This window comes from Macrobrachium rosenbergii, chromosome 50, assembly GCF_040412425.1.
Source record: "Macrobrachium rosenbergii isolate ZJJX-2024 chromosome 50, ASM4041242v1, whole genome shotgun sequence".
Taxonomy (NCBI): domain Eukaryota; kingdom Metazoa; phylum Arthropoda; class Malacostraca; order Decapoda; family Palaemonidae; genus Macrobrachium; species Macrobrachium rosenbergii.
This window is the reverse complement of record NC_089790.1, coordinates 2,690,001-2,700,000: the sequence shown is the minus strand read 5'-3', so window position 1 is coordinate 2,700,000 and position 10,000 is coordinate 2,690,001. Positions and strand designations below refer to the sequence as shown.

Sequence of the window (10,000 nt, the reverse complement as noted above, 5' to 3'; positions counted from 1 at the left end):
TTGTAGTTAATCATGAGTTTAATTTGCATGGACCTGTTTTGTATCCCCCTTAAAAAAGTATACCTTAGTTTAACCAGACCACTGAGCTGATTAACAGCTCTCCTAAGGCTGGCCCGAACGATTAGATTTATTTTACGTGGCCAAGAACCAACTGGTTACCTAGCCACGGGACTTACAGCCGGTCGAAGAATCGAACGGGCGGCCAGCAGAGTGCTAGCTGAGAACGGAACCCACCCTCCCAATGAGGAACCTTTTGTATCCCCCCTTGAAATTAGTTCCATGACCTGCTGTTTCATGAATACAGTTCGTCCTTGTATCCCCTTTTGTTTATCCTTTGTCGCTTTACGTGCTCACTCTTTTTCGGTCGTTCGTCCTTGGCCCACCTTCTATATGCAGCCCGGTTGAGAACCTCTCGATGCCTGCGGAAAGGAACTGTTTTTGTCAGTTTGATAAACACAGAATTTAATTTACTAAACTGCCTTCATGTCAATGGGATGTGTTATCTGAAATCAGTGACTCTGAGCTTCTAAGTAACTTCTAAGATTCTAATTTCGGTTTACAAACAATAGAGTAATTGGAATTTGAGCTGAAGGTAATAGTGTGCTTCATTCGCGCAACGTTTTTAGTAAATTATTTTCTTTTGTTTTGTTTTGAAGTCTTCTTCTTTCAGCTTCTCGCTTTTTTTTGGCCACAGAATTCTGTAAAGCCCTTGTTATCTCTCTTGGAGCTTTCCGTCACCATAAATACCTCCGAACCCCGTCGCCGTTTTCTTCGCTCTAACGTCTCCAAGGGTATTTCTTATCTCTCCCCAAACACCCCCACACCCCCCTCCCCCTTGTAATGATCTGTGGATCATCTCAAACGATCTTTTAGACCTCCCCAGCCCCTCCCGCAACCCCATACAAACCCCCTCCCCAGCCTATTCAACCTCATAAACCTTTCCCATAGACTCCACCCCCCAAAAGCCTTCCCTAACTGTCTTGAGGACGTGTACTGTTATCAGAAGGTTGGCCCTTTCTGCCATATCAGTTCCCCCTCTCTTAATATTTCTTTTTAGGTCAGTTTCTGGTTTATAAATTCCCGTACAGGAATGTATTCGTTGCTTTGATTCTTCGTCGTTATTATTAAGACGAAATAATCATCCATATCCGTATCTCTGCAGTCATGCAATCGATAAGTTCCGTTCATAAACAGCGGTATTACTCACACTGACATTTTTTAACTGTGCTAATATATTTTTTTCGATCTGCTTAAGATTATTACAGGGTAAACATTAAGGAAATCAGCTTCTCTCTCTCTCTCTCTCTCTCTCTCTCTCTCTCTCTCTCTTCTCTCTCTCTCTCTCTCTCTCTTTGGAGATCCGATAATAATCACTGACCCTTATTTTTTGAACTACGCTGTTATATTTTTCCGATCTGTTTAAGATTATTACAGAATAAACATTAAGGAAATCAGCTTCTCTCTCTCTCTCTCTCTCTCTCTCTCTCTCTCTCTCTCTCTCTCTCTCTCTCTCTCTCTCTCTAGATAATCTCCCCCAACGCTGTGTGTACCATTTCCTTCCTCCTCCTCCTCCTCCTCCTCCTCTATCGATTCTCGGAACACCTGTTCCTAAATCACAGTATTGTATTACAAGATACACAGTGAGGCATTGCCAACACATTGGCTCAAATCAGTTTTGTGCGCGGCCAGGTTTGCCTCTCGTTTTTGTAGGCCGTGTTTACGGGCTGCTCAGGCAAGAGATTATTCGGTGTCTAAGAATTTTTATATATTTTATGGTTATATTTGTATAGGTAGATCCAATCAGACTTTTTTCATTTAATAATGGCTGTGAGTCTGGTCTACTTTTCACCGTCTGTGTATGATAGAGGTTTATCTTTCCTCCTCCTCCTCCTCCTCCTCCTCCTCCTCCTCCTCCTCCTCACGCCTTTCGGGGTATGGGTGCCTTAAAACGTTTAATGTAGCTTTGTGTATGTGGGGTAGCATTCAGCTTCGATTGTCTACATGTTAGAATCCTAAGCTTGGAAAAGTTTTCTTAACAATTGCAAGCTGCCCCCTAGAACGATGAGCCTTCTGAAGAAAGATGTGTATTGATCGATTGAATCAACGTTGGAATGAAAAGCCTTCATATTCAGGAAGCACTGGTTTGATTGAAGTTATGGTGCAATATATGCTAGGGGTGTCGACGAGCTGTTGACACAGCGCGGTTGTATTTTAATGTATTAGATACGAAGCCAGTATAGTTTTTAATAAATCTTTTCACTGGGACTTCATTCCTGCTTAAGCTGTTAAAATCTTTTAATATTTTCTATGAAGGCACCTTTTTTTATAGGGTAATATTTTACGTTTATAATACGCACATGTCTGTGTGTGTTTTGTTTATACTCGTACATCAGCGTGTACACCCAGACACGTGCGCACACACGTACGGGCATTACTTGCGTGCCCGTTACATCACATCTACGTTACGTTTGAATCCAATTCCGGGGGCGTTAAAAGAAACGACCTATTTCGCTGCCTCATCCATCACGGCCCGAAAAATCTTTCCCAGGAGGGAACTCGTCTTCTGTCATGTTATCTCGGGATTGGAGTCTACAAACATCACCGCTTGGAGATGAGCGTTAGGTTTATGCTCCTGCTGCAGCGTGTAATCCATTTGTTGTTTATCTGCTTGTGGGCCGGCGGCGGCCGTTTCATTACGCAATGCATAATGGGAGGGTTTGGAAGAGAGAAAGAAACAAAAAAAACTTCGGCTGTTCTGTCATGCGAGCGGAACTCTGTATTGGATAAGATTTTATCGAATGAAGGCTTCGTCGATCGTGTGGGAGTAGTCCGTAAGAATGTTTCGTACTGTGCAAAGGCTTCAGTATTCCGTATTATGCAAAAGCTTCAGTCGTCCGTAATATGTAAAAGGTTCAATATTCGTATTATGTAAACGCTTCGATTTCCGTATTCTGTATTATGCAGAAGCTTCAATTTTCGTATTATGCAAAGGCTTCAGTTTCCGTATTATGCAAAGGCTTCAATATTCCGTATTATGCACAAGCTTCAGTATTCTGTAAATGCAAAGGCTTCAATAGTCCATGATGCGTAACAGCTTCGATATTCCATAATATGCAAAAGCTTCAATATTCTGTGTATGCAAAGGCTTTAATAGTCCTCAGTGCGCAAAAGCTTCAATATTCCGTAATATATGCAAGAGCTTCAGCATTCCTTAATATGCAAAAGCTGCTATATTCTGTAATATATGCAAGGCTTCAGCATTCCTTAATATGCAAAAGCTTCAATATTCTGTACATGCAAAGGCTTCAATAGCCCTTAATGCGTAAAAGCTTCAATATTCCGTAATATATGCAAAAGCTTCAGTATTCCATAATATGCAAAAGCTTCAACATTCCGTATTATCATGCAGAAAGCTTCACTCCTTCCCTCCTTCAAAAAACGTATCCCGTATCATCTTAAGTGCCCCTTTCAAGTCTTCCTATTCTCCTCTACCAATTTCCTTAGCATCTTCCGTTTATTTCCTCCCTCCCGTTTTCCGTTCCCGTTCCTTTCTCCCTCGTTGCCCAAATCTTCTCTGGCCCACCCCACCCCCCCCCTTTTTTTAACAGTAATTTCCTCGCTCTAGGATACATCCAATAGCCTTCTTGATTTCCATCAATTTAATGGGCCATTTCCTATTGTCTATGCTTTTTTTTTATTTCTCTCTCTCTCTTTCTCTCTTTCTGTATCTCTCTTTCTTTTCGATTAGCCATTAGGTCCTCCGCCCCCGCCGTACTCCTCGCCTCTTCATTTTCCCGAGCTTATTTTAGGTGTGTGTTCTGTAATTACTAATGTTTTAGTCTGTATTGAAAGATCTCGATTCGTATTTTACAATTTTGCAGTGCTTCGGATATACTTTTATTTCTGGGATCCGTGACTCTCTCTCTCTCTCTCTCTCTCTCTCTCTCTCTCTCTCTCTCTCTCTCTCTCTCTCTCTCTCTCATTTCTGGAATCCATGACTTTCTCTCTCTCTCTTTCTCATTTCTGGAATCCATGACTCTCTCTCTCTCTCTCTCTCTCTCTCTGGAATCCATGACTCTCTCTCTCTCTCTTTCGCTCTCTCTCATTTCTGGAACCCATGACTCTCTCTCTCTCTCTCTCTCTCTCTTATTTCTGGAACACATGACTTTCTCTCTCTCTCTCTCTCTCTCTCTCTCTCTCTCTCTCTCTCTCTCTCTCTCTCTCTCTCTCTCTCTCTCGTGCGCGCACGCACGTCCTTGCATCTTGGCTGTATGTTAACCTTTCCGTCCGTGATATTTATACTTTCGGTGAAATATTCACACTGTGTTAGTGTGTGTGTGTGTGTGTGTTAGTGTGTGTGTGTGTGTGTGTGCGCGGAAGAACTGTTGTATCTGTTTGGGCTTCCGGCCCCATTTCTTTTGTTGCAGCTCGGCCATAAATACCACCTTTTAGCCCGCTCATGAGGTGCTGTAATTTTTGTGCATGCCTCGTTCGTATGTTCACGAGTGTTTGTGTGTGTGTATGTGTGTATGTATGTATATATAATGTATATGTGTGTGTATGTATATATATGATTTAAGTATAATATGTCATTTATGTATATATACATTTAATAATTCTTAGGATGCTTAAATAACACTCATGGAATAATTCTTATATATATATAACACTCACCTATATATATATATATATATATATATATATATATATATATATATATATATATATATATATATAAATGTGTATGTATATGTGTGTTTGTGTGTGTGTTATTTCAGTATCTTAAGAATTATACCATTTACTATACTTATATGACAATTATTTGTACTTAAATGTATATAAATATACATACATACAGATATATATACATATATATATATATATATATATATATATATATATATATATATATATATATATATTTGTGTGTGTGTAAGTATATAAATACATACATGTTTTTCATCAAATACACTTTGTCCCAACAAACATACGGCATCCGGCCTCACCTCTGAAAAGAAATTAACCAAACGATTTTTCAGTAAATCTTCGTTTCCTTTAAGACACCCACCGGTAAACCCTCTTGAGTTTGTGACCAAAATTTCACTAACCACTTTGTAAGTTCACCTTCCCCCCAATACCCACGACACCTGACAACAGGCACGTCGTTCCCGAAGGCGACTCGAGGCGGAAAACTCATTCGAAGTGGTCAAAAGGTCTTTGTGAAATATGTTCGGAGGGCCGCCGCATTGTCCATCATTGTTCGAAAGAAGTTAACGAAGGAAAAGAGTGAAAGCATTGCAGTTACGCTGTGGGGTGCTGCCTGAGCTGGTGCAATACCAGACAACCAGATTAATCTAAGGGAAAAAAATATTCACTTAAGAAATGAATGCATCTGTTAGATGTAAATTGGGTCATACGTTTTTACTGTGGTGTCGTGCAAGAAGTGCACTGATGTTTGATGATTTTTAGGGGAGTGTAAATAACGTGATTAGAGTAATTAAAATGTACTAATAAATAGCTCACTTTCTCCACTCCTTTTATTCAGCACCGATTAGCATTTCTGCTATTGGATGAATTTCCTACAGGACTACCGATCAGTTTCTTTAGGCCCAGTAATAGAACGTCTGTGTGTTTCCCGGCAGGAGAAATGCCCCTCCGTACTCCCTTTTGTTGCTTCGAAGCAGTTAACCCAAAAACCACGACCGTATTTTCGGTATTCAACCGCCTGTGGCCGCAATTTTATCTATCCGAAATCAAACTGCTCCTCTTCCATTGTTGCTCTTGGTTGAGGTGCATCAAAAGGCTTCGGCCCCTCTTCCAACTCCGGGTTTCTGTCGAATGTAGACCTACTTTCATATTGCTGGAAGGGTGGTGGGTCTCTCTCTCTCTGGTGTGTCTTGCTTTGTGATTGTTTGCTCTCCCTTTGCCAATGCTTATATAGGCTGCATATTTAATCGTGTGTGTGTGTGTTGGTTTTGCGATTAAAAAAATTGAGGTTTAATTCTTTCGACTAGTTTGCCATTTCTAAGGACTTGATGTATATAGGAGTAACACTTTTTTTTTTATGTTTCTCCTAAACACCGCTGTCAAAATTATCTCTTATTTCGACATGGGAAAATACGACATTGAAATAAGGAAAGGATGTTTTTTTTGAAAGAGAATAAACACGAAATCTGTTTACCTCCGAGGTCGAAGGTAAATGTTGCGGAATAAGATCGAACAAACAATGGACGATATTAATAGTTGTGTAAGCAGGGACATGATTGCTTCCGCATTACTCTTCGCCGCCCATTCTCTCTCTCTCTCTCTCTCTCTCTCTCTCTCTCTCTCTCTCTCTCTCTCTCTCTCTCGTTAATGTAGTTTCTATTGGTTATAGTTTCGTGTGTATAAATGCAGTGCTGTTCACTACGGTGGAGCTGAAATTTACCGTTGATTGGACTAATGCGAAAGCGCGTGCATGTTTTGAGAGAGAGAGAGAGAGAGAGAGAGAGAGAGAGATAAATTCCCTGAACTTAATTTTTCCCTTAATGCGCGAGGAGAAATTTTACATCCGACAGGTAATGCAATTGTCAAGCTCAGGTGAGCCCCGATGCTCCGGCATGCCAGAGCGCCCGGAGTGGCCGACGGCGAAGGCAAACGCTTTCCACACGCGGAGACTATTGATGCCTCCTGGGCTTTTATCTATGACCCACTTCCTCGGGAGAAGGATTCTCCCGTACCTCGGTTTCCTAAAACTTGACGCTAATGGTTTTCCTGGTCGTGTGCTCTTGTCTTCACGCAATGCTCTCTCTCTCTCTCTCTCTCTCTCTCTCTCTCTCTCTCTCTCTCTCTCTCTCTCTCTCTCTCTCTCTCTCTCTCTCTCTCATATCAGAGGCTGCTGTAGGACTCAACAGTAGGAGGCGGTTTCGTTTTGTCCATTCGGCCAAGTCATTTCTCAGAAACCATCGACTTATAGACGCCGTTATTTAGGAACTTCCTTCAACACTCATACTCTGAGGGCACCAGATGACGTCAGAGATGCTGTCTGGTAGCGTCTTATGCATCTACACCAGCGCACGCATACGCGTCCATCTTTAGAAGCAACTTTCACAGCGAGGTCCATCATTGCAGTTAGAGTAGATTTGACGCTGTTAATCTTGCTGCAACCGCATTTAAGAAGTCTGAGTTTACTGAGAAATAAAGTATTCCAAAGTGCTTTGAAATACTTTTCTTGAAAAGGTGTAGTCTTTTGCCCGTTAGAGAGCAGGCCGCTGATTTTTCAAAAATTGAAAACTGGATTATCATTATTTACTATTTTGATTTTTATTACTTTGTCCGTACATGTTCTTTTTTTAATTAAAACGCGTTCAATTCACGTGGGCCTATGGACCATCCGCGACGCCAGAAACTGAAAGGCGATCAAAGTGACTGCGGGTTCTATATGTAAATTTTTCCTGAACAAATTCAAACTTTTTGCCGTTTAGCTTTTTCCCAAAATTATAACCTCATTGTACATGCAAACTTACAATATAAACCGGTATCTTGAGTTCTTTATCTAGACCTGGACTATGATAAAAAGTTCTTTGTGAAGGAAAATAGGGCGTGGGCCAAGAGGGAGTGATTGACCCACCTTGCAAGGGCGAATGTTAGGGTCTAGAGAAGTGGAAGCTGGAAGACGATTCCATAGATTCACGGTGTAAGGGAAATTATTATTTAATGAAATAGGACCAGACCTCGAAGGAGAAGGGATAATAATGAGAGCAGGTAGTGATTGTCAAAACCTGACAGAAGGAAAGAGTTACATATTCCAGTCGTAAATAAGGGTTATATTGGTTTAACGGATTTTACGTGCTGTAGATAATGAGGCTATCAGTCGAGAAACATGCCAAGCGCCATCCTGGGTCAAAGTATTTTTTAATTTAATTTATTATATTTTAAAACTGTTTCTCGACTGAAAAGCTCATATATAAGAAGACGACGGACTCTCCTGCATAATAATAATAATAATAATAATAATAATAATAATGATAATAATAATAATAATAATAATAATAATAATAATAATAATAATAATAATAATAATATGTAGACTTGAGAAAATGAGGTTTACAATGGCCAGGGGAAAAGAGGACCCCCCAAAAAGCGAAAGAGACAAAAGGATCTTTGATTAGCTTTTTTTTTTTTTAAATCCTGCCAAGAAGGAAACAAAAGAAGAGTTATTCTCAAATACGAGAGTAATATCCAGAAGGGAAATGATAAGATCAGCAAAAAGCTTTTATTAACGGTATGGAGAAAAGACTTAATAAAGCTTTTATTAACGGTATGGAGAAAAGACTTAATAAAGCTTTTATTAGCGGTATGGAGAAAAGACTTCCGTGGCGTCAACATGTCCTTAATTTATATAAGCAGAGTTAGCGTAATTTATTTCTCCGAGGGAAATAGTTTATGCAGTTTCATGCAATGAAAATGTTGACAGAGGATGCTTGGTTAATTTCGCTGTCATCAAACAGCATAAAAGAATTACTTGGGAGAAAAGAGATTAAAAGATAGAACTCCTTCCTGGAAGCACTGAACCTGTTTAAGGAAACTCGCGAGGGATTGATTGATTGATTTGTGGCTATTAAAACTGGCGTCAAAAGGGTAGAGGGAATATTATTAAATACTCAATTCCATTGCGATAGTAAAGAAATGAATGCGAAGATCCGATTTCTCTCCGGCAGTGAAGTTTTGTTTCTGAAATGGACGCCGATTTCTCCAACATTGAGAACTCCCCGATTATAGCATTTGCTGTCTGTGTGATGTTGAGTGGGTTCCGTTCTCCGCTAGCACTCTGCCGGCCGCGAGTTCGAATCTCCGACCGGCCAATGAAGAATAAGAGGAATTTATTTCTGGTGACAGAAATTCATTTCTCGCTATAATGTGGTTCGGATTCCACAATAAGTTGTAGGTCCCGTTGCTAGGTAACCAATTGGTTCTTAGCCACGTCAAATAAATCTAATCCTTCGGGCCAGCCCTAGGAGAGCTGTTAACCAGCTCAGTGGTCTGGTTAAACTAAGATATACTTAACTTTGCTATCAGGACGTATCATTTCTTAAGAGAGGAAGAGATATTTTTACATTTATCATTGGTGGTTGTGCTTAATTTATTTTAATTTCGTGTCGTATTTTCGTTAACGATAGTAAGACAGGGTTCATTTTACGATAACCTGTAACAAATAACTCGTTTAAATATTTTTTGCCATTGATGTTAATCAAGTATTTTTTGACATCTGTTTCTCTGTCGTTCTTTCCTCCGCTAATATCAGTGTTATTATTGTTATTATTATTATTATCTTCCGTACACAAATCTTTGCTTCATCTCCAATTCCCTTTTGCTATCTGTCCTGCGTAACTGTTCCATCCCTCCCTCTCGTTTCTTCTTCGCCCGAAAGCTCACTGAAGACCAGGGTTTGCTGTGACCCTTCATTCGTGTTTCAGCCGTTCCTTGTTGTTTTTGGTTGAAGAGGAAAAAAATCTCCTAAGTAGGTTAATCATGGACACTTATTGGCTAATTGTACCCAGGTCCGTGGGTTGGCTGTAAGGGTGGGAGGTTGAGAGAGAGAGAGAGAGAGAGAGAGAGAGAGAGAGAGAGAGAGAGAGAGAGAGAGAGGCTGCGAAATGTCAGAGGGTTCAACTGGATTCGAAAGATGAGACTTTGAAATCATTTTGATACTAATGTATTCTTAGAAAGTTTCCCTCCTGGTGTCGGATGGCGTTGTAATGTCATTATGTATTTTATCGAATTTTACAACGTACTGAGAGAGAGATTGAGAGTCTCTCTCTCTCTCTCTCTCTCTCTCTCTCTCTCTCTCTCTCTCTCTCTCTCTCTCTCTCTCTCTGCACTCTGAGAGTCAAAATAAGTATTTTCACTACTATGTTTGGAGTCGATGGGAGTAAAATTTGAAGCATTTTCAGATTATGTTTGGATTTGATTTGTATATCCAGGGAGTAATATATATACATATTATATATATATATATATA

The 10,000-nt window shown here is 40.1% G+C and overlaps 1 protein-coding gene across 1 annotated transcript in view; it reads left to right on the top strand.

Moving 5' to 3' along the window:
* Positions 1-10,000, top strand: part of shakB (shaking B) — a 723,747-nt gene that overhangs the window by 298,197 nt on the left and 415,550 nt on the right. The gene's annotated exons all lie outside the window — the stretch shown is intronic.